Here is a 20,932-nt window from a genome sequence, read left to right as displayed (position 1 = left end):
ACACCTGACACTGTTTTAAACACAAGGACTCAATTCTCACAACAAACCTAGCAGGTAGATACTAGTGTTTTCCCCATTTTACAGGTGAGTGAACTGAGACAAGTCAAAGACCTTGCTCCCCACAGCATAGTTACTAAAAGCCCAAGTTATTCCACCTTACAGCACTGTCTCTGCACTTGACATGTCCAGTCAACTAACAGAATGAAGTTGAACCAGAAGATCGAACCTCTTGCAGAGCAATGATTGATTCATAATATCACAGGTTTAATTTTGTGTTCCAAAATGTTATTATCCAACTGACTGCCAAAGAGAGTAGAAAATGAAGAAAGATTGAAAATCCCTGATTTCAGGTTTGTGCAACAGTTTATACAAGAGATATAGCATATGAAAGGTAGGATAGATGGTTGGAATACGGGTCAGGGGTAGAATGCTTGCAGGAGGTTGCAGGTTCCATCCCCAGCACAACAAATCAATATAAATAAATAAACTAGGCAGACGAGTGAATGGACTGAGAATGGGGCACCTCAAGTTGCCTTTTAACCTTAACTTCATATTAGTGTGTGTTAATTAAAAACATGGCTCCATATCCAGACAGACTGGTAAATGGCTGAGGTAATACGCTTCTTGGCAACAGGACATCTCAAGCAGTGGGCACATCAGCACACATTGTGGATTGAAAGAAGCTAAATAGAGCAAGCTCACAGCAATTCCCACTCATCTGAGCATGAACACTTTGCTCCCAGAACATCCTGAGAAGAAACAAAAGCATGAACAGGATGACGAGGAATTACAAATCAAAAGCTGGTTACCAGTGTGCACAGCAGGATGAGGCAGAAACACCCAGAGCAGCATCACTGTGTATTCAACGGTGTGGCAGGGGGTTAAGATGAAAGGGAATTTGAAAGGGAAAAGATGAACATAGTTTTGGACTTGTTAGCATTAGAATTGCCAAAACGACTGTCAATTCACAAAACAGTTAAAAACAGGTCTCATGTATTTGTGCCGTGTTCACAGAAGTATCATTCACAACAGCTTTAAGATGGAAGCAATCCAAATGTCTGTCAATACACAAGAAGATGAACAAAAATGGTAATATGCACAGTAGAATACTATTCATTCTTGAACATGAAGGAATTTCTCATGGATATACCTTGAGAAGATATTTTGTTTGTTTTGTTTTGTTTTTCAAGACAAATTCTCTCTGTGTAGCCCTGGTTATCAGTTGTGGTGGCGCACGCCGGTAGGATTTGCTGAAGGAGGCAGAGGCAGGAGGATCACAAGTTCAAGGCCAGCCTGGGAAAGATTCAGCATGTCTGACCTGGCAGCTTCATGGCGGGCAGCTCTCTGACTCTGCTTCACACATGTGGAAGTGCATGTGCACATGCTGTGCACGTGTGGAAGCTGGATCTCTCCTTCCACCCTGAGTCCCACAGGTAAACTCAAGCTGTCAGACTTTGGAAACAAGTGCTTTCCCCTGCTAAGCCATCTCACTGGCCCCACTGTTTTAAGTTTTCTAAAAGACAAACTTGCTATTGTTTACAACTCAGCAGTATGACAAATCCCATTGCCTAGAAAGAACCAATCATTAGGTTTTTCTCCAGACATCTCTGAAAGGATATTAACAATGAATGCACAGTATTCTAATTAAACCCTAACTATGTGTTGAACATATAGTTATTACATGAATGACCTAAAATTAATTCAAAATAACATTTTAGAAAACATCAATAGAGATCAAAATGCCTGCCATTGAAGAGTTTCTAAAATATGTACCTTTCTTGTTCAGTATAGGAAGGTTATAATTATTTAAATGCATATCCTACAGCTTTTAACTATTAAACAAAAGGGAAGACTATTAGAAGAAAACAAAAGCTCCTGTTCAGGCCCAAGTCTTAGTCAACACAACGCTGCCTCAGAGTTTCAGCTATGAGTAACTTCACTGAACTCTCCGCTCCGGTTGCACCCCACCTTGAGAAATCGCTGACAATAGAACTCTCTGAAAGGACAAGGTATGGGTTGGTAAATTTTGACTCAAATGTGGATAAAACGGACAGTGGCCATAGGCACAACTGAAGACACTGAAGCAAGCCACTGGAGGCTCTGCAGAGCCAGGGGACCCTGCACACTGCAATAGTTTCAGCATTACAGGCCCAACACTAGAGTGTGTGCTTTCCCTAAACCAGAGCACAACAGAGAAGCATACAGAGCTTGAGACCAGAGTGTAAAATAGTTTCACCTCCTAAAACCTAATTTCCTTAAGTCTCAAATTAAAAGAAACCAAAGCACATTTATTAGTCAGGAGCTTTCAAACCTCTGGAGAAGTGGATGTTAGGGAGGAACAGGGATGCCCGCATACAAGTGCATGTCCATGTGTGCACGCAGAACTCAAAGGTAAAATTTGAGTGTCATCAACTTTGGTGGTCGACGTCTTAGTTAAGTGTATGCGTGTTCTGAGATGGGGTCTCTCAACGGAACCTGAGGCTTGCCAATTAGGTGAGACTGGCTAGCCAGTGAGCCCCAGGAATCCTTCTGTCCACTTCTCTAGCACTGGATTATAAAGCACATACTAGCACACCAAGTTGTTTACATGGATGCTGGGGATTGATCCTCATGCTTTCAGAGCAAGCACTTTACCAACCGAGCCATCTCCCCAGCCCATCGCCTTTTCCCACTGTTACTGCTCCTGCACTGGGTAACTGTTGCATGGACATAATAAGGAAGACAGGAACAAAAAGAGAAGTCTTCTTTAGAGCAGGGTTACTGCTGCTTGCTTTTTTAAAGACTTTACTTTTACTTTATGAGTGTTTACCTGCATGTATGTATGTGCACCATGTATGTGCATGGTGCTCATGAGGCCAGAAGAGGTATCAGATCCCTGGGAACTGGAGTCACACACAGTTATGAGGTCCCATGTGGAGGCCAGAAACTGAACGTGGGTCTTCTGCAAGAACAGTCAGTGAGCGCACTTAAGCACTCAGCCCATAGAGCAAGGATTCTTAGAATCCTTAGAAGTTTTTCCATGTATGACTCCTTTCACATAGAAATTTACACAATTCAGGACATAAAGGGATATAAACCAGATACATAAATCAAACACAGACTAATAATAAAACATAAAGAAATCTTTTTTGAGACAGGGTCTCATTATGTAGTCCTGGTTATCCTGGAAGGCATGATATAAGCCAGGCTGGACTTGAACTCACAATGATCTGCTTGCTTCTGCCTCTGAAGTGCTGGAACTAAAGGTGTTCCCCACTATGCCCAGAAACTTTAAAAATAACTCCTTAATATACATTTACCATTTGCTAAAGACCAAAACAATTTTTTGCTGGTTATTTTTACATCAAGAATTATCTCTTGGCAGAACATTTGATACTATGTCCTACAGTATCAAATTTCAAGGTTGATCAATGTTTTGATTTTTATAATCACCAGGGCTGAGACTGCTGCTTCACATATACACATAGTACAAAAAGGCAGAAATAGCTTAACTATTATATAATAGGTGATTTGTCTAAGCAAAATAAAATACCTAGACCAAATAAAGATATTTAAAATGATTTTTATGAAGGCTACACTGCAACAGAACTTTAAAAATGTTTAAGTAAGAAAAAGCAGACTATATATACTCTGCAACAAAAATTACATAATGCAGACTCATATATGCATTAGTGGCAAAGACTGGAATAGAATTTTCTTTATTGTAAAATTACTTATGCAAAAATACTTTTTCCTTTATTCTAACAATAGTCTCAATGTATAAGTAAACGTCAACATTAAAGAGAACATTTTTCTTTTCTTTTTTTTTTTGAGACAGGCTTTCTCATGTAGACCTGGTTGTTCTGGAACTCACTTCGTAGACCAGGCTAGCCGCAAACACACAGAGATCAGCCCCTGCCTCTGCCTCCTTTATGCTGTGATTAAAGGCATGTGCCACCACTGCCCAGCTAAAGTGAACATTTTCATTGAAGATTTATTCATTATTAAAATGCTTAAAACAGTATTTTTAAAGAAAAAGTTTAATCATTCGTAGCAGCAACTTGAGATTGGTTTGGGCATAACACTGCCTACCCTTCAGATTATGCACGCAGGACACCTCCCCAAACAAACAGCACCATCGCTCCTCTTTTATAGGATACCATTGTTATTAATAGCCAAGTAAACAGACAAAGCCTAAAGAATCCTACTATCTTTTAGATCACCTCAAAGTCTTCTGCCCATAAAATGTCTCAGCCTCAGTGTCAAAGAAATGGCTCAGCAGTTAAAAGCACTTGCTGCTTTTCCATAGAACCAGAGTTCAATTCTTAGCTCCTACAGCCATCTGGAACTACAGCTCCAAGGATCTGACATCCTCTTCTGCGTGCATAGCACCCATACACATATATACATAATTTAAAATTTTTAAAAATATCTCAGTCTCTTTGGAATTATTTCAACAAAAAGGTATTTAATTTAATAAATTCTACATGTGGTTATTTTATAAACAGCAGTATCAATCAATAACAAAACAAGCATGATGTAACACACAGTTATAATCTCAGCACTTGGGATGCTTAGGTAGGAGGATCACAAGTTCAAGGCCAACTTGCATCAAACAACAGCAAGAACCCACCAAAGTACTAGCTCACTGGTCACTTCCTTGCCACTCTCTTTCTTCCCCTCCATTGCCAAAATAGGAAATGAGCCATTTCCTGAGGCTCTTTGATGTCTTCCAATTGTCATGGTCTTGTATGTCAACAACTTTAAAACTACTTAGATAGTTTCGATGAACTAAAAACTAATGTGCTCAGGTTGACCGTCTTCATGATCTCTTAAAATCATGAGAGCTCTAGTTCTAACCTGAGGACAGTAAACAGGGCTCCCAGCTAACAAGGAACTAGTGCAACAGCCTTCCCTGACTCTCAAGAGTACCTGGTGAAGGCCCTTCAAAATGTCCCCTTCTTTACCGAGCAGAGCAGTATTTTCATCTGAGTGGCAATTTGTAGAAATAGTCTCTTTTGGTGTTGCCTGATTCCTATTACTTGATTTGGGGGTTTTGTTTCGTTCTCTCTCTGGTATCTGAGCTGGTGAAATAGTTCAGGTGGTAAAGAAACTTGCTATACAAGAAAGGATCTGAGCTCCATCTCCAGGAGGCATGGTGACACATGTATAATGCCAGGACTACAGAGGTGAACACTGCCAGCCTAGTCAGTCAGTGAGACTCAGTCTCAAATACACATATTTGGTGACCAGCCTGTGAGGGAGCCTGAACATCAACTTCAGGGCAACACACAACGCCCATATACATACAGATCACACACACACACACACACACACACACACACACACACACACACACAACATGGAAAAGAAAATACATTAAGCAAAAGAAAAGCTATAATGGGCACTCGGGTTTTTACCTCTGAAAGAGCTCTTCAAATGTTCTTTCTCTAAGTTGGTCTTAAACTCCCGAGTTCCCATCACCCTCTACCTCAGCCTCTTTTGGTTTTTAGAGGACTCAACAGCCTCTTCATAGGATGTCTACTGTACACCAAATATAATGGCTTGGTTCAGGATATATGTATGGACCAGCAAGAGATGATAGTTAAGCATTGCAATTTTAAGTTCCAGAACATGGCTGGGTTGTCTGACATCCAAATCTTAAAAGTGAGCCAAAGTAAGCAGCACACACAAAAACACTTGCAGTCTTTTTTTTTTTAATAACTTATTTTTTATTTTATGTGCACTGGTGTTCTGCCTGCATTCATGTCTATGTGAGAGTGTCAGATCCCCTGGAACTGGAGTTACAGATAGTTGTGACCTGCCATGTAGGTGCTGGGAATTGAACCCAAGTCCTCTGAAGAGCAGACAGTGCTCTTAATCACTTAGTCATCCATACACACACACACACACACACACACACACACACACACACTTGTAGTCTTTAGTTTAAGGACACTGCTGCTCTTTAGAAGTTTCATCCCTCAGTAGTTGCTAGTTAGAAAACATTTTGCCCCAATACACACTGCTGTATACATGGTGAATTTTCAAGTCAACATACAAAAGGCCAAATTAACACAGAAAGTACTGAGATCCTAGACCTCTGCCCTGCCAAAACAGAAAACTGTGCTGTAGCCAGAAAACTAGGAGCAATTTTATCATCTCAAAGGCCAGTGGAGAATAAGCTAGAAGTATGCAAACTCTCAAGGGAAGTACCTTAGGACCAGAAGGCATAATTCAGGAACTGAGACTAATGGTCAGGTCAGTCTGTTAGATTCGATACACTGGAAAGCTCAATGCTTCTTCTACATATCTACATGTCCATCCTAAAGATGACTGTGTTTCAACTATATGATACAGAGAAAGAAATATCAGCAAACAATAAGGCATTTCCTATTTTTTTCTATTCTTTTTCTTTCTTTCCTATTTCTTTTTTTATTTTTTATTTTTTTTAAGAGAGAGAATCTTTCTATTACATAGCTCTGGCTGTCTTCAAACTATATAGAACATGTTGTCTTGAACTCACAGAGTTTCTCTGCCTCCCAAGTCCTGGGATTAAAGACTCAAACTTACCAAAACACGAATCTCATTTTAGGACAGTTAAGTGAACCCAAATATCCTGCTAAAAAAGAAAGACAGAAAGAAACAAAAAAAGAAGAAAAAAGAGGAAGGAGAAATAGGAAGATAAAGGAGGAAGAGAAGAGAAAGAAGGAAGGAGAAGAGAGACAGACAGACAGACAGAATATTAAAGGGGTCCTACAAGGAATGGTAGTAGGTCACACCTTTAGTCCCAGCTACTCAGGAAACAAACTGAGCCTAGAAATTAATATGAATATATTTATCAGGGCAACATATATCCACTGTCCTCAGCAACTAGGAAGACATTACAAGTCTCAGGGCTAGGAGACAGGCCCTGTCCTAAGTACTCACTGGCCTGCCTATTGCCTGTTTCACCCAAGATATTTATCCTTTAACACCATGTTAGTAGTGCAGATGGCAGAAACCAAGGTGCAAAAACTACTTAGATCCTTCCCCTTTTCTATCTTAATGAGGCATCTGGTAGACAAGTTAGTTCATTAAAACAGGAATCTCTTGTCTGTTCCCAGCCCACCCTCACTATAAGGATTACCTCTGACACATAAACCCTGCACTCATGAGATTCTTACATGGCTAAGTTGTAGCCTCCTTCCCAACCTGAGAGAAAGAGCTCTACCAGCATGTATGTGAACTCTGAAATTAGACATGGTGAGGATTCCTCAGGAAGAAGAGCTAGCTTACCTGTTTGTTACCTAGACACAGAGAAAAGACAGCAAAGAAAAAGGTAGGAAGACTAGGAAGACAACAGTCCAACATTAACTGCCCTCTGACCTCTCACAGTCCTAACATAATGCCAAACAAAGCACTGATTTCATCATCAAAGGCCTTTAGCTACTCCAAGGCCTACAAGGGCAGTCATGTGCTTGTGAGAAAAGCAAGCACCATTTGTCCAACTATGCAAAGCTCAATTTTAGTCACCTACACCCAAATCCATGACCCAACACACATGCTGCCCTTTTTATAATTCCATCATCAAGAAAGGGAAGCAGAATAGAAAATACTTCTGTTAATAAAAAGACATGTACAAAACAAGCAGTAATTAAAAGAAGGATTTATGGGCCTGCAGAGATGGCTCAGTGGTTAAGGCACTTGCTGTGCAAGCATAAAGACTGGATCCACAGAAACTCATAGAGATGCCAGGTGAGCGTGACAGCCTGTCTATAATTCTAACTTGGAAACACAGAGGCAGGATCCCCAGAGCGAGCCAGCTATCAAGACTTAAATATGAATAAGTTTTGGTATTGATTAAGAGACCCTGCCTCAATGAAAAAGGTAAACGAATTATGGAAACTGATTACCAGCATTAACCTTGGGTCTCCACGCATGTAAATGGCACAACTCACACACATGTTCACCCACAAACAGGCCAAAAAACTGTATGCACACATAAACATATCACACACATACACACATAAATACATGAAAATTGAAAAAAAATAAAAATAGAATCTAACATTTGACAGTCTAGTAGAAATACTGATGCAAAAATTATTGTAAAAAAATTGTAGCAACCAAAAACATGCCAAATTTAATTTTGAGTTTGCTGGCAAGGAAACACAACACATGTTTCTTTTTTTCTTTCTGGTTATAAAACCAAAGCATATCAATTCCACAAAAGGGATATTAATGATTTACCTGAAATTTATTTATTTAAGCCACCAAAAATTTTCACAAATCTGAGCCACTGAACTCGCCCAGATACTCTGCAGTAAAATGCCTGTGCTTGGAGTTCCTCATACAGTGTGTACAATAGTTATGATCCTACACAGAGTTTAGCATTTATTCAATGAAGTTCTCAGAGCCTATCAGGGAAGAGGGTATTTCCATGAAGCAGTTCCCTTCCTCAGGAACCTGTGACCATACAACAAAGATAAGTGTGCAAACAACCCAGAACCTGGGTACAGTGGGGCAGCTAACAACTAATAGAGAGTGATGCAGGTGGAATTCAAGACTACTCTGGGCAATGAGATCCTATCTCAAAAAGCAGGGATGAGAAAGAGAAGGGAAGTAAGTTGAGGTCATGCCAAAACATACTTAGATGGAAAAGTTGGGGCTGTTTCCCATAGGCAACAGGGCTTCAAAAGCCTGGAGCCCCAGAAATCCTGTGACCTCCATCAAGCATGGAATCTGCATGGAAGACAGACTAGGCAAGAAGGCTGGGGACAGGAAAGGTAGAGTAGCTAGAGGTGAGCTCCAGGAAAGAAAAGCCAATTTGAAGGCTGTGGTGAAATCAGTCAGCTGGGAAGTCATAGCTGGGGAAAAGGAACTTGAGAAGGAACATCATCACCAGGGTAGGATGGGGAAAAGAGCAGGGAGAGATCAGTAAGAGCGAAGGCCACATATGGCCGGCTACCTGTTTGTATAGGCAGAAACTAACAGGCTTTTACATATTCAAAATACGTAGAAACAAAGTTTTCAGTGTCCACATATAATGGAAAACACTGGACCTTCACACAGGTTAGTTTATATGCTACATATAGTACAGTTTATATGCCCCACAAAGGCAGATACTATGTGGCCCCAGGAGCTGAGATACATTATTAAGAAGAGCAGGGAAACCGTCCATCAGTATGACAATGTGTCAGAATGAGCTGGCATCAGTTTCAGAGCACTTAAATGCAAGGTGTCAACAAGTCACCACTTTAAGAGATCCAGTGGGATACGATGCAGGGCAATTAGCCCAAATTCCAGTGAGGTGCTGCTTCTGCTCCTCCCTCTCTTCTCCATCCATCCGTACCCCCACCCCCACCCCGCGCGCCCCTATTAGTTTCCTCCTGATCTCTTCAAGGCCTACTAGCTTCTCATACTCACCTTCCAAGCCCTAACTCAATAGTCATGGCTTCCTCTGAGAGGTGGCCCATTCCCCAGCCTACACATTCTCTATTTCCTCATTAATATGTTCTACTCTACTTTCCACTATCTGAAGCTACACTGAAATTATTTATTGGCATGTTTAACATCTAAGTATGTTTGCTCCTTCAGGGCAGGCACTAAACCTCTTTCACTCAAGCCCTTGTCACAAGTGCCTATGTTGCTTGTCCCCAATGTTTTGCACAGCGGAAAAAAATTGTTCAACCAATATTTGGGAAGGTAAGGAGCAGAGAGGAAGGAATAAAAAGAACTGGGCACAGGCAAAAGTGGGACGGACATCTATACCACTTACACAACACATGAACCTTGAGAAGAAGCTCCCTGGGGGAGGGAGCAGTCAGAAGAGGAGAGCACAGCTACCCACAAAGAGAACTGACACAAGAAAGAAGAGTGCTTACTGTGCCCCAGGCACCGGAAGACAGTGGGGCTGGGGCATCTGCCAACAAGGAGCCCTGTTACATAGCAAAGGCAGGAAAAAAAAAAGGTTTCAACACACGACTGCAAGGTGAACTCAAGAAAGCAACCTGGAGTATGAAGACAGCAGTCTGTCTGTAAAGGGTTAAGGAATGAGTGGGTGGAAGGAAATGAAAGATTCAAGACATTTGGCAGTAGACTGATGAAGTGGAGAGAGAAGGCCCCCCCCCGGAGGAGTAGCAAAAAGTGGGGTCTTATGTTCTTCTTTTTTCAAAAGATGATACCATCCCATCATGTTACTGCCCAGTTTAGAACCTTTGACTTTCTGTTCACCACACCAGAAAGCCCAGAGTAACATGAACCACAGTATACTACCTGATTAAGGGCCGCCTAGATCACAACTCAGATATTTTTTCCTCTTTGTATATAGTACAGAATGTCTGTCCTAATTCAAAGACTTTGCATATGCTGTTTCTTCTAACCAGAAAACTTTGTCTGTGTGCCTGTGCCTGTGCCTGTGTGTGTGTGTGTGTGTGTGTCTATGTGGGTACCTGCATGTTGGTGTACATGTCCATGTGTGTGTGTCTGTATGTGTGTGTATATGTCCATGTGGGTTCCTGTGTAGCTGTGTACATATCCATGTGTGTGCCTGCATATGTGTGTACCTGCCCATGTGGGTGCCTGCATTTCTGTATACATGTCCATATTGTATGCCTGCATGTCTGTGTACATGTCTATGTGTGTGTGCATGGCCAGAAGCTGATATCATATGCCTTCCTCAGCCATTCTCCACCTTGGTTTTCTTTTTATAAACACACATATACAGAGAGAGAGACAGAGAGAAACAGGGAGAGGCAGAGAGGCAGAGAAGATACAATGGAAGTCAGTGGACAACTTGCAGGAGTGAGTTTTCTCCTTCCACCATGTGGATGCTGGGAATGGGACTCAGGCCTTCATGGAGCAAGCCCTTTAAACATGAACCATCTTCAGAGATAGAAAAGTTTCTTAACCTCTTAGCACTGCCTCTTTCACCTTTCAGATCTTAGTATACAAAAAACTTACTACACAGAGCTTGCTCGCTTTATACTGTTCCATCTTTGTCTTAGAGCAACAAGACATCTCTTCTGACACTTGGCATAAACATCACAAACATTTATTTAACTGCCAAGTTGCTCTCTTCTAGTAGCAAAAAACCTGAAGGACAGAGTCAAGCTGACTTTGTTTTCACATACATCCATATAGAGCTGCTAAATAATAAAGTATAAAAACCTGAGAACATTTTTATATTGGCCAGCTTGTATATTAGACATGGCCTATTTCCTAAAGCCACATCAAGAGGGCTTACCACTATGTTCAGGCCAGTTCAACCTATGACCCCCCTCCCTTCTATGTTCAAGCACCCTGAGTAGAAGATCTCTGTAAACAAGCGACTGAGGGAGCTGTGTAGAAGTACCATCAGATATCACCTGAGTTTCCCAATGTGGTAACAGACAGCATTTCCCAATGTGGTCAGCAAACAGTCAGCATTTTAGAGTTGTTGCAGCTGAACAAAATCAATCAGTATGTAACATTTAAGCAATGCATATGTTACTTTCTTTAGCCTAAATTATGCAAATTAATCCTAAAATGTCTTTGTAGGTGTGTGTGGCAAAAAAAAAAATATTATCTTTATAATGCAAATTGCATCTGCCTGCCTTCCTGTGTGGGGCCAAAAACCAACTTAAAACCAAGATTTTCCACAGGAAGATACATGTTTACCAGGTTATCCCCCCACCACCCCTCTCTGATTCGTGCATGTGTGTGTATTTCAGACACACCACCAGCACAAACTCTAAAGCCATCATTTTACAAACAGGTCTGCCTGTGCTCCTCTGCCAAGAACCAACCAGCATGAAAGATTATTTTAAATTCTACTAATTGAAAAAAATGCTATAAATTACAGCTTCATCATGTTCAGAGAAAATTAACTGTATTAACTATGTAAACAAGCCCACAGATATAATCATGGTTAATTGGTGAACCCGTCAGTTCTAATACCCTTAAGCCCTTTAAGATGTTATTAAAAATAAATGATAGCTGCATTCATTACAAATTGTTTTTACTGCTACTTTGTGTAGTGAGACCAGCCTCATCACCCAATGTTCCTGAAAATGTTACATCTAAGTTAACTCTTCAAATCTCTCCAGGCAGTCTTCCTACAGAGTCAGGTTGGTGCCTTTGCACCACAGTCCTCCACAGAACAGATGCGGGGGTGTCTGTCTTTCTCAATCTTAAATGGGAAGACAAGAAAAGATTCAGCTACACGTCAAAGCACATGGATAAGAAAGGAATGGAGAGATGGATTAGCAGTTAAGAACACTGGCTGCTCTTCAGAGGACCTGGGTTCAATTCTTAGTGCCTACAGGATGCCTCACAGTAGCCTGTAACAGGACCTGGCCTCTGCGGGTTCCTGCACACACATGGTACACATAAGTTCATGCAAGTAAAACATATATAACGTAAATAGTCATAAATAAAATTTAAAAAAATAAAGGTCTCAAGACTGCTGTTTCAAACACCTGTTCTTTTATCTATTTCTTTCTTTTGACAAGGGAGGAGGAGGAGGTTGTTATTGTTTGCTAGCCTGTTTGTTTTTGAGACAGAGGCTCAGGCAACCTGGGCTGGACTCAAACACTCCATTAGCTGAGAATGACCCTGATCTTCCTGCCTCCACTTGCCAAGTGTTAAGATCACAAAAGTACACTACTATGCCTGGCTTATTGGTTTTTAATCAATACCTAAATTCAATAAACTTGTCCAAAAAGAATGAAACAGAGCAGCTGTTCTCTACCCCTTCCCTGAATAAAGGGAAGATTCCTCGCAGGATTTTCTTTGTAAAGAAACACCTTTGAATCTGTCCTGAAGGAAGCCTGAGAGCAGCAGCTGATGTCTCTGCCCCCTGCTTGCACACCAGCCAACCCCTGAGCAAGGTGCAGGAAGTGGCCTAAGGGAAGAACCTAAACTCTCCCTTCATCCCACACAAACTACAACAGAAGCCCTTCTCATCTTTACCAGTTATCAGCCACACTGGCAATAGTGACATTTCAAATTGCTACACTGTTCACCACGGGTTCCCTCTCCAGTAAGTGCCCCAGACTGTCTCACTCAGGTTGGGGTCTCACTTTGCATAATCCTTCTACCCCTCAACCACCAGGACAAAGCTGTGCCCTGTGCCTCCAAGGATGTACCTTTCTGCACATATTCTCTAATTATGACTAGCTCTTAGGTCTCTTGTATTCAATCTTTGATTGACGTGAAAACCAGTTAAATTGTCAGAGTACTTATAGCTTTAAAAACAACACAAAATGGGTTTTGCTGCACTTCAGGGAAAGCATTATGGACTTCTTGCACCTAGTTTGACTCCAGGCTTTCCTGTTTTCCTGGTAGACTTGGGAAGAACTGAGAAATGATGAGTAAATAAAGCATTTTTGGTACTGGGAAGAAGGAAAGGGTGCTGTGGCACAAGGTAAAAGCTGATCCTGTACAGAACTCAAAGTGCTTCACACTTCTTCCATTTGCTTATTTTATTCTCAAATGCTCTCATTTTTCCTCCTCATCCACGGACAGAGGCCATAGTCCTGACCTCTTCCTGATCATAGACTCGAGAGTCTCTGCATACAAGCCGACCCCAAACTGCCTCACCTCCAGATCTCTCCTGAGAAGGCTGGACTCTAATCGGAGTGTGCAAATAAGTCTGTCGCCCATCTTCTATAGATGCCCAGTTTTACTTCAAGCCTCCGCTCATACTGTATGTCTTCCTAGCATTCCATCCGACCTCAGAACAAGGGGACTCACACTGGTCAAGGATCTACTCAAATGAAGCTTCTTCAAAACCACTGGCTGCCAGGTGCAGTAGTGTGTGTCCTAAGTAACAGCTATTTGGAGGCTGAGGCAGGAGTATTTCTTGAGCCCAGGAGCAAGACTCTGGTCCCATCTTTCTATATGGAGAGTGTACACACTTTCATGCATATAGGGATATGTGTCCATATGAATCATAAGTAAATCTCATGTGTGTTTTGGGAGCCACTCATTTTGTATTTTAAGACAATATCTCGAAAAACAACCACCAGGGCCAGGAGTGGTGGCACACTTTTAATCCCACCCCTTAATCCCAGAAGGCATATGCAGACAGATTTCTTTGAGTTCAAGGCCAGTCTGGTCTACAGCCGGTTTCAAGGACAGTCAGGGCTACATAGAAACCCTGCCTGCCCTCCCCCCAAAAAAGACAGGACCTCTTACTTGGAGCTGCAGCTCACATATTTAGCTAGTGTAACTCTAACTAGTCAGTGAGTCCCAGGGATCCCCAAATCAGCGTTGGAATCACAAGCACATGTCAATGCATCCAGTCTTTTATATGAATGCTGAGGATCACACTCAGATCCTCATGCTTGCACTCCAAGCACTTAATCTACTCAGCCACCTCCCAACTCCACCTGTCTCTTCTTAAAAAGCATTTCTGAGCAGGGTTTAGCTCTCTTGAGGGACCTAACAGTCTTAATTTTCACCTCTGCCATAGCACCACTCACTGTAAAAGCTATGTATATTTATACATAGCAAATTTATTTCTGTATGTGTCTTAGTCATCTGCCAAGCACTTAGCAGGTACCAGGGGATGTTTATGTATAAAAGAGAATGAGCTGAATTGTAATATATTTTAAAAAAATAAGCTACTCCTTAATCTTCAGATTGCAAAGGAGTCCTCTGAAGGTTTGTAGGGCCTTTCTGCAACCACACCATGGATGGGACTTACTCGGTCTGCATGCATAATCCATGCCACCAAAACTGGGTACACCCTCAAGGTTTTTCTGCCATACTGCACACTCTATGAGGGCAGGGATTCCTGTGTATTTTATTCCATTTACTCACTCTCTGTGACTATTATTAGTAAGAGGTCAATACATACTTACTAAATTAATAAAAGGACAAAGTGTCATGTGAATTTGGATATTAAATAAACCAGTTACATAGATTAAAAATATTTCAACAAATGTCAACTGTCCTCTGGCCAGAGTACCCTTAAAAGAATTTTTCTGTTGGCTCCTATTTCTAACCCCAGCACTTGGGAGGCTTGGAACAGGAGGCTCACACACAATCTGAGGCCACCTAATGGTTCCAGACCAGCCGAGACTAGAGGAAAACCTGCTCTCCCAACAATTACTATTTCTTCCCTTTGCTCCTAGCGCACATCTTGCCTTGGGACTGAGGATGTACGCCGAGTACTGGGGAATGATGTGAAGAACCAGACATCATAAAACTTCAACTGGAGGTATCACAGGAAGGAACTGCAAGTTTTATTGTTTCTGGTTGCCACAACTATGAAAACTGTAGGTGTACTTCAAAGGGAAGAGCATTCACAGGAATCTGTTTCCTACCCATGAAACCCCAGCACTTCAACATGGCAGCTGTTTAAAAACCATGTTACCAGAAAGTTCTTGAGACCGGAAGCTACAGTGGCATACCTCACTGAGGATGAGGAAAACAAGAAGCAGAGGAAACAACAACTAAAGGACGTGGTACTTAGCACAAAACACATTAACAGCGATTAGTCCATGTCTCTGGACCTCTGTATTACAACATTTTTTAGGGAAAGATCTGTTATTGTCTATCCCGGGCTGATCCCCAACTCCTGAATTCAAGCACTCCTCCTGCTCCAGCCTCCCAAATACTTGGGACTACAGATGTGCACCTCACTTGGCTGGAATTATTTAAAAAGGGAAAAGGGAGGACATAGAAACAAGCAGCATTCACTTGTACATTCGGCCACCAACAGCTCTGCTCCCTTCTATGGTTAAGTCTGCTTCCAATTTTAACCACGTTCAAAGGAAATGTGGTGAGAATGTGACTGTCTTTATATGGGAAAAGCAAGGGAACATGGAGGGTGTTTGTCTCCTCTACTTACTACTTTCTTACATTTTCTAATTTTTCTACAGTGAGTTTCTTCTTTGTTGTGAGAAAATAAGCTATATGTTTAAAAAAAAGAAGCAGAAAAACAACAAGAAAGTTCTGCCCAGAAAATGAAACATACTAAATAATTCATTAACATTAAATCATTCCCCATACTCTAAACTCAGCACACAAACTTAGTGTCTTCCTCCCCCGCTTCCACTGTATCCAATAATTCATTTATGCAGCTTCTTCAGAGCAGCTCTAGTTTCTGTGTCCTTGGGCTTCCATGCATTATGTTTGCATTAATGACTTGGCTTCCCACAATGACTGCAGAATAACTAACCTAGTGCCAGGAATGAAATAACTTGTCACAACATGAGGCCAAATATCTCTTTTCTCACCTGGCATCCCCAAGCATGCTCTCTCCACCTGAGCACTAAAGACAATCTGAGCCAGGTAACACTTTGTTATAGGAAGAGCTGTCTTGTGCATTGCTGGATATTTAATAGTACACCTAGCCTCTACCCACTAGATGCCACCTTTCCCCCCAGGGTGTACCTTCCAAAATGCCCTAGAGAACGGTGCTGAGCATGAAACTTTACCAAGTTGTTAACCACTAGTCTGCAAGATTCATCAAGGCTCCTTCATGCATGTCTATTCTATGGCAGGGCTCCATGTACCATTAAGCCACAGTACATCAGAGAACATCAGAAGGTGCTTGATCAGCTAGATTCTGCTTCAGCAGCCAATTCCCTGCTCACCTGAAATTTCTTGTGTGAAAATTAGTTTATTTCATTTTTTAAATGATCTATTTTTATCTTATGTGCATTGGCGTTTCATCTGCATGCATGTCTGGATGCCCTGGAGCTGGAACTGGAGTTACAGACAGTTATGAGCTGAAGTGTGGGTGCAGGGAATTGAACTCAGGTCCTCAGTGCTATTAAGTGCTGAGTCACCTCTCCGGCTCCGGGAAATTATTTTTTAAAAATTCTTTGCACACAAGCAAGGTGTGGTGATGCTCACCTTTATTCCCAGCACTTGGGAGGCAAAGGCAGGTGGATCTCTGGATTTGCGGCCAGCCTGGTCTACAGACCTAGTTCCAGGACAGCCAGAGCTACACAAAGAAACCCTGTCTCAAGAAAACAAAAGGAAAAGATTCTTTGCACAAATATGCATATTTCAGACAACAAATCTAGTAGCTTAACATCATTTCACTAGATTATACTAAGGAGATACAGCATACGGGTGCTTAATGGGGAAAACACAGAAAATCTGACAGCAAATACGTGTCCTGCCTGGTCTTCATTGGGCTGTAAAATGTCTTCTATTATTACAATTATTTATATAGTGTTCTCTGTATAAAAATGGTTCTAAATCCACATATATTCTCAGTAGTTGCTTCATTTGTGTTTCTCTCCAAATATATGTGTTTCTTCAAGTTATTCAGAAGAGCAGAATGATGTCTTCTGGACAGTATTAAAGTCCATAGCTGCTAATGAGTTGGTGCGACCAGTCTTCCTTAGAACCACTACTGTTTGTAAAGGTAAGCCTATTTAAACTGGCAGACTTCATGGTGTTCTTTAGAAGACCCAAGGTGAAGTTCCCTCATGCAATTTAAAGCCAGTATATTCCTGTAAAAGCCAGCTCTATCCTCAAAACTCCCTATTTTTCACTAGCTTCTGATAGCAGTTGCCCAAATTAAGGATTTTACAGCCTAACTCCCCCTAGCACCTTAAATTGGTAAAAGGAGGTCACCAAGAAGCCAGAAAGAAAATCATCTGTAAAACAAACTTATACTAACACTTGCCTCAATTACAACAAAATGGAACATGGTTACATTTTGGGAAATGTTTGAATACTCTACCAATATTCATTCACTTTCTAGCATCATTTTCAGAGCCAGTAAATAGTGTACTCTGGCATGGGATTGCAACAGCTTAAACTAGCTGTTTTCAACGTGAAACACAACACTGAAATCTGAGAAAGAAAGACAAAATACAGCAGTGTAGAGAAACTGAAATACAGTCTAAGTGCCTAGTTAAGATGATACATCAAATTAAGTTATGATTACTATTCATAATGTTCACATTGCCTCTAGTATGATGTATTTGGTTTTTTTTTTTCAACGTGGTCTAGATCCACACAAAAGAGACATTTACTCCATATTACAAAGCATGCTATATCTGGTATAGACAGCTGTGGCTGTCTATAATGCTGGCTGGCAGTCTCCACTAACCTTCACCACAGAGTACAAAAGAACACATTGATCCTTCAATAAAAAGTACCCCTGGATCTTGGGAAACGGAAGCCAGGAATGAAATGACTTGCTACACAGCACCCCGAATCTTATTTCTCACCTGGTACCCCCACACATGATCTCTCAAATTGGGCACAACTGATTGAGCCAGACCATACTTAGGGGGGTGAGGGGTATGTGTATTGTTGCTACCCCAAATCCTAATACTTGAAAAACATCAGAGTCTCCGAAATCAAAAGCAATAGGCAACATAAAATGTGGTTTTGGAAAGGAAGGAACAAAGATTTAATCAATATAAAATGTTCATCTTTTTTTAAAAAAAAAAGTTTTTTACACTGCATGTATGCCAATACATAACTCAAATATTTTCTTTTTAAAATATTTATTTTCCGGAAGGCAACACCCAAAGACCTGATACTTGTATCTAATTGTCTCCGTGTTCTACTTATTAAACGACCCAAGGTGTTTATGCCTTCTTCCTTGAAAGAAATAGTGGCAATTTTATACTACCATAAGTACCGGCGACTGAGCTCTATGGTTGGGGAAGAATTTTAATAGCATGGATACTCATGCATCCAAGCAGGGGCTGAAGACAGAACACAGGCGTGAATTAAGACTATCAATTAGGGCACAATCCTTGTCCCCCGGGAAATCACCGAGAACACACCTTCGAAGGGGGCACACAGGCACCTGGTGATAACCACACCTCTGATCTAGTCTCCCCAAAGAACTTCCTTCGTAAACACGCATCCCAGGAGCCTGGGAGTGTCTCCACGGTGTCTACAGCTTCTGAGACAAGCGGGCGGCCGCGCAGAAGCGGCGCGAGTTGGGGAGCCACACTACTCCAGTTTCGATGAATCGGGTCCCTTTGGGTAGGAACTGGCAGTCCCCTCTGCCCTGTCCCTTCACCCATGGCCCTCCTGCTTTCCAGCAAGCTGCGGAGTTCCCGGGCGCGCCCCACACAGTCCCAAAACCCAGAAAGTCCCCCGGCAAGAGCCGACCATGCAGGACGCGGGCCACGACCCTCGGCGAAGCCCTGCGGTCAGGCTGTCCCGGCGCAAGGGGCGGTCGGCGCGCAGGCCTCGGGGCCATAAACAGGATGTCGGCGGCGCGGGCCGCTGTTCGCGGAGAGGCCCTCCTCCTCTCCGCTCCCAGCTGCCGCCTGGAAATTCCCGCCCTGGCCGCACCGGTCACCCCCGGTCGCCCCGTTTCGCGCCCCTCGCACCGTCCCCGAGCTGACCGCGGCCACCCGTCTCCACCTCCCCACCGTGACACTCACCACTTCCGTGTGCGCCGGGCCGCGCGGCTCCGGGGCGAAGCGTCCGTCCGGGTCGGGCGTCCGGCTGACGAGTCAGCCAGCTGTCCGGGGCCCGGCGTGGACCCCGCGGCTGAGAAGAGGCCCCGAGAGGACTAGCAGGGATGGGCGCGGGCCCGCGGCGCGTCAGCGGCTGCCGGCTACTCCGCGGCTGTGGCGGCCTGCGCTCCAGGACGCGCCGGCGCCCGGCCCCTCCACCGCAGGCCCCGCCCCCACGGGACCGCCCATGTAGGCTACGCCCCTCGCCCGGCCCGGCCCCCCGTGACGTCAGATGCTTCCCCCGTAGTGGGGCGGGGCCAAGACCCAAGCCTGAGGACCCTGGCGTCTTCTCCGCCTGCTCGCCACGCCCCCATCCGGTCTCGCACACGCGCGAGCGTCCCTGCTAGTGTCATCTTTCTACTTCGTAGGAATTGGTCTCAAATCGGGTGTAGTGGCACATTTCTTTAATCCCAGCACTCCGGGCGGCAGAGGCAGGAGGATCTCTGTGAGATCGCCTGACTCCAAAAAAGAAGGAGAAGACGTAGGCGTGAACTCATGCAAGGAATAAGAATTATCAGAATTCACTTCAGGTCGCTGAAGTGACCTGTGCCCTTGGAGGCATTATCCCTGTCCCTCGGTGTTTACCTCCGCCTACATCCCAGCCACGCCAGAGGACTCAGGAGAGACTTGTTTTGCAAGAACCTCGTCTGTCACTTTGCCCGTTGCTGTGATAAAATATGTGACAAAGAGCAATTTAAGGAAGGGAAGGTTTATTCCTTGTAGAGAACACAGTTGAAGGGATACAGGCCCGGGCCAACATGATGAGGAAGTCGAGGTGACAGAAGCTGGAGGTGAAAGATCACATTGCACACGTGGTCAGGAAGAAGAAAGGATGAATGCTTACATCGGCCTTCTCCTTTGTTTTACATCCAGGATCCCAGCAGGTGGATTGGTACTAGCCCCAGATTAAAATGAAATGTATCCTCAAGGGCACAGCCAACAGGATAACCTAATCTACATAATCCCTCACAGGCCTGCACAAGGCTTGTCTTGCATATGATCCTAATTTTGATAATCCTCCAGGGATGGCCAGGAGATAATCTATACACTCTCTCACAGGCTTGGATGGTCTCCTATGTGATTCTAATGGTCAAATTGGCAATACTAATCATCATAAGGAGTTAACCAGATACCAAGCCTCAGGAGTTGACAAGTTTCTTCAAGCCCAGCCTATGCCCCACATAAGAGGTCTCAGTAAAGGAGCAGGTGAGACTAGCAAATGATGGAGGAGATTAATAAGAATTAACGTCCATTGATTGATACCTAATGTGTGTCCAGTGTCATCTTTCACATAGTAGGTTTAGTCTTATTCAACACACACAGCGTGGCTCAAGTGTCTTAAATTTTGGCTTCTTAAACTGTGGATCTTCTCGTAATTTAGTGTGGGGTGCTCACAGAATTGTCATCAAGTAAAAGATTTCTAAAATGTGCAACAACCAAAATTAATCATCAAATTTAATAATTTAATAATCAAATATAATGAAACTAAGGTAGTTCTAGCAGTGCCTGTCCATTCTGAGTCCAAATATGTCGTT

At 42.8% G+C, this 20,932-nt stretch overlaps 1 protein-coding gene across 2 annotated transcripts in view; it reads right to left on the bottom strand.

The window, feature by feature from the left end:
- Positions 1-19,521, bottom strand: part of Jak1 (Janus kinase 1) — a 115,726-nt gene extending 96,205 nt beyond the window's left edge. Inside the window, exon 1 of one of the 2 annotated variants that reach the window (XM_085686305.2) lies at positions 19,323-19,521. The gene's annotated coding sequence lies outside the window, so the exon portion shown is untranslated. The remainder of the gene's footprint in view (positions 1-19,322) is intronic. The other variant, XM_048453157.3, reaches the window with a different exon arrangement.
- Between the last annotated feature and the right edge of the window lie 1,411 nt (positions 19,522-20,932).

This window comes from Myodes glareolus, chromosome 3 (genome assembly GCF_982192425.1).
Source record: "Myodes glareolus chromosome 3, mMyoGla1.1, whole genome shotgun sequence".
Classification (NCBI taxonomy): Eukaryota; Metazoa; Chordata; class Mammalia; order Rodentia; family Cricetidae; genus Myodes; species Myodes glareolus.
The sequence above is the reverse complement of the archived record's forward strand: the minus strand, read 5'-3'. Positions and strand labels throughout refer to the sequence as shown.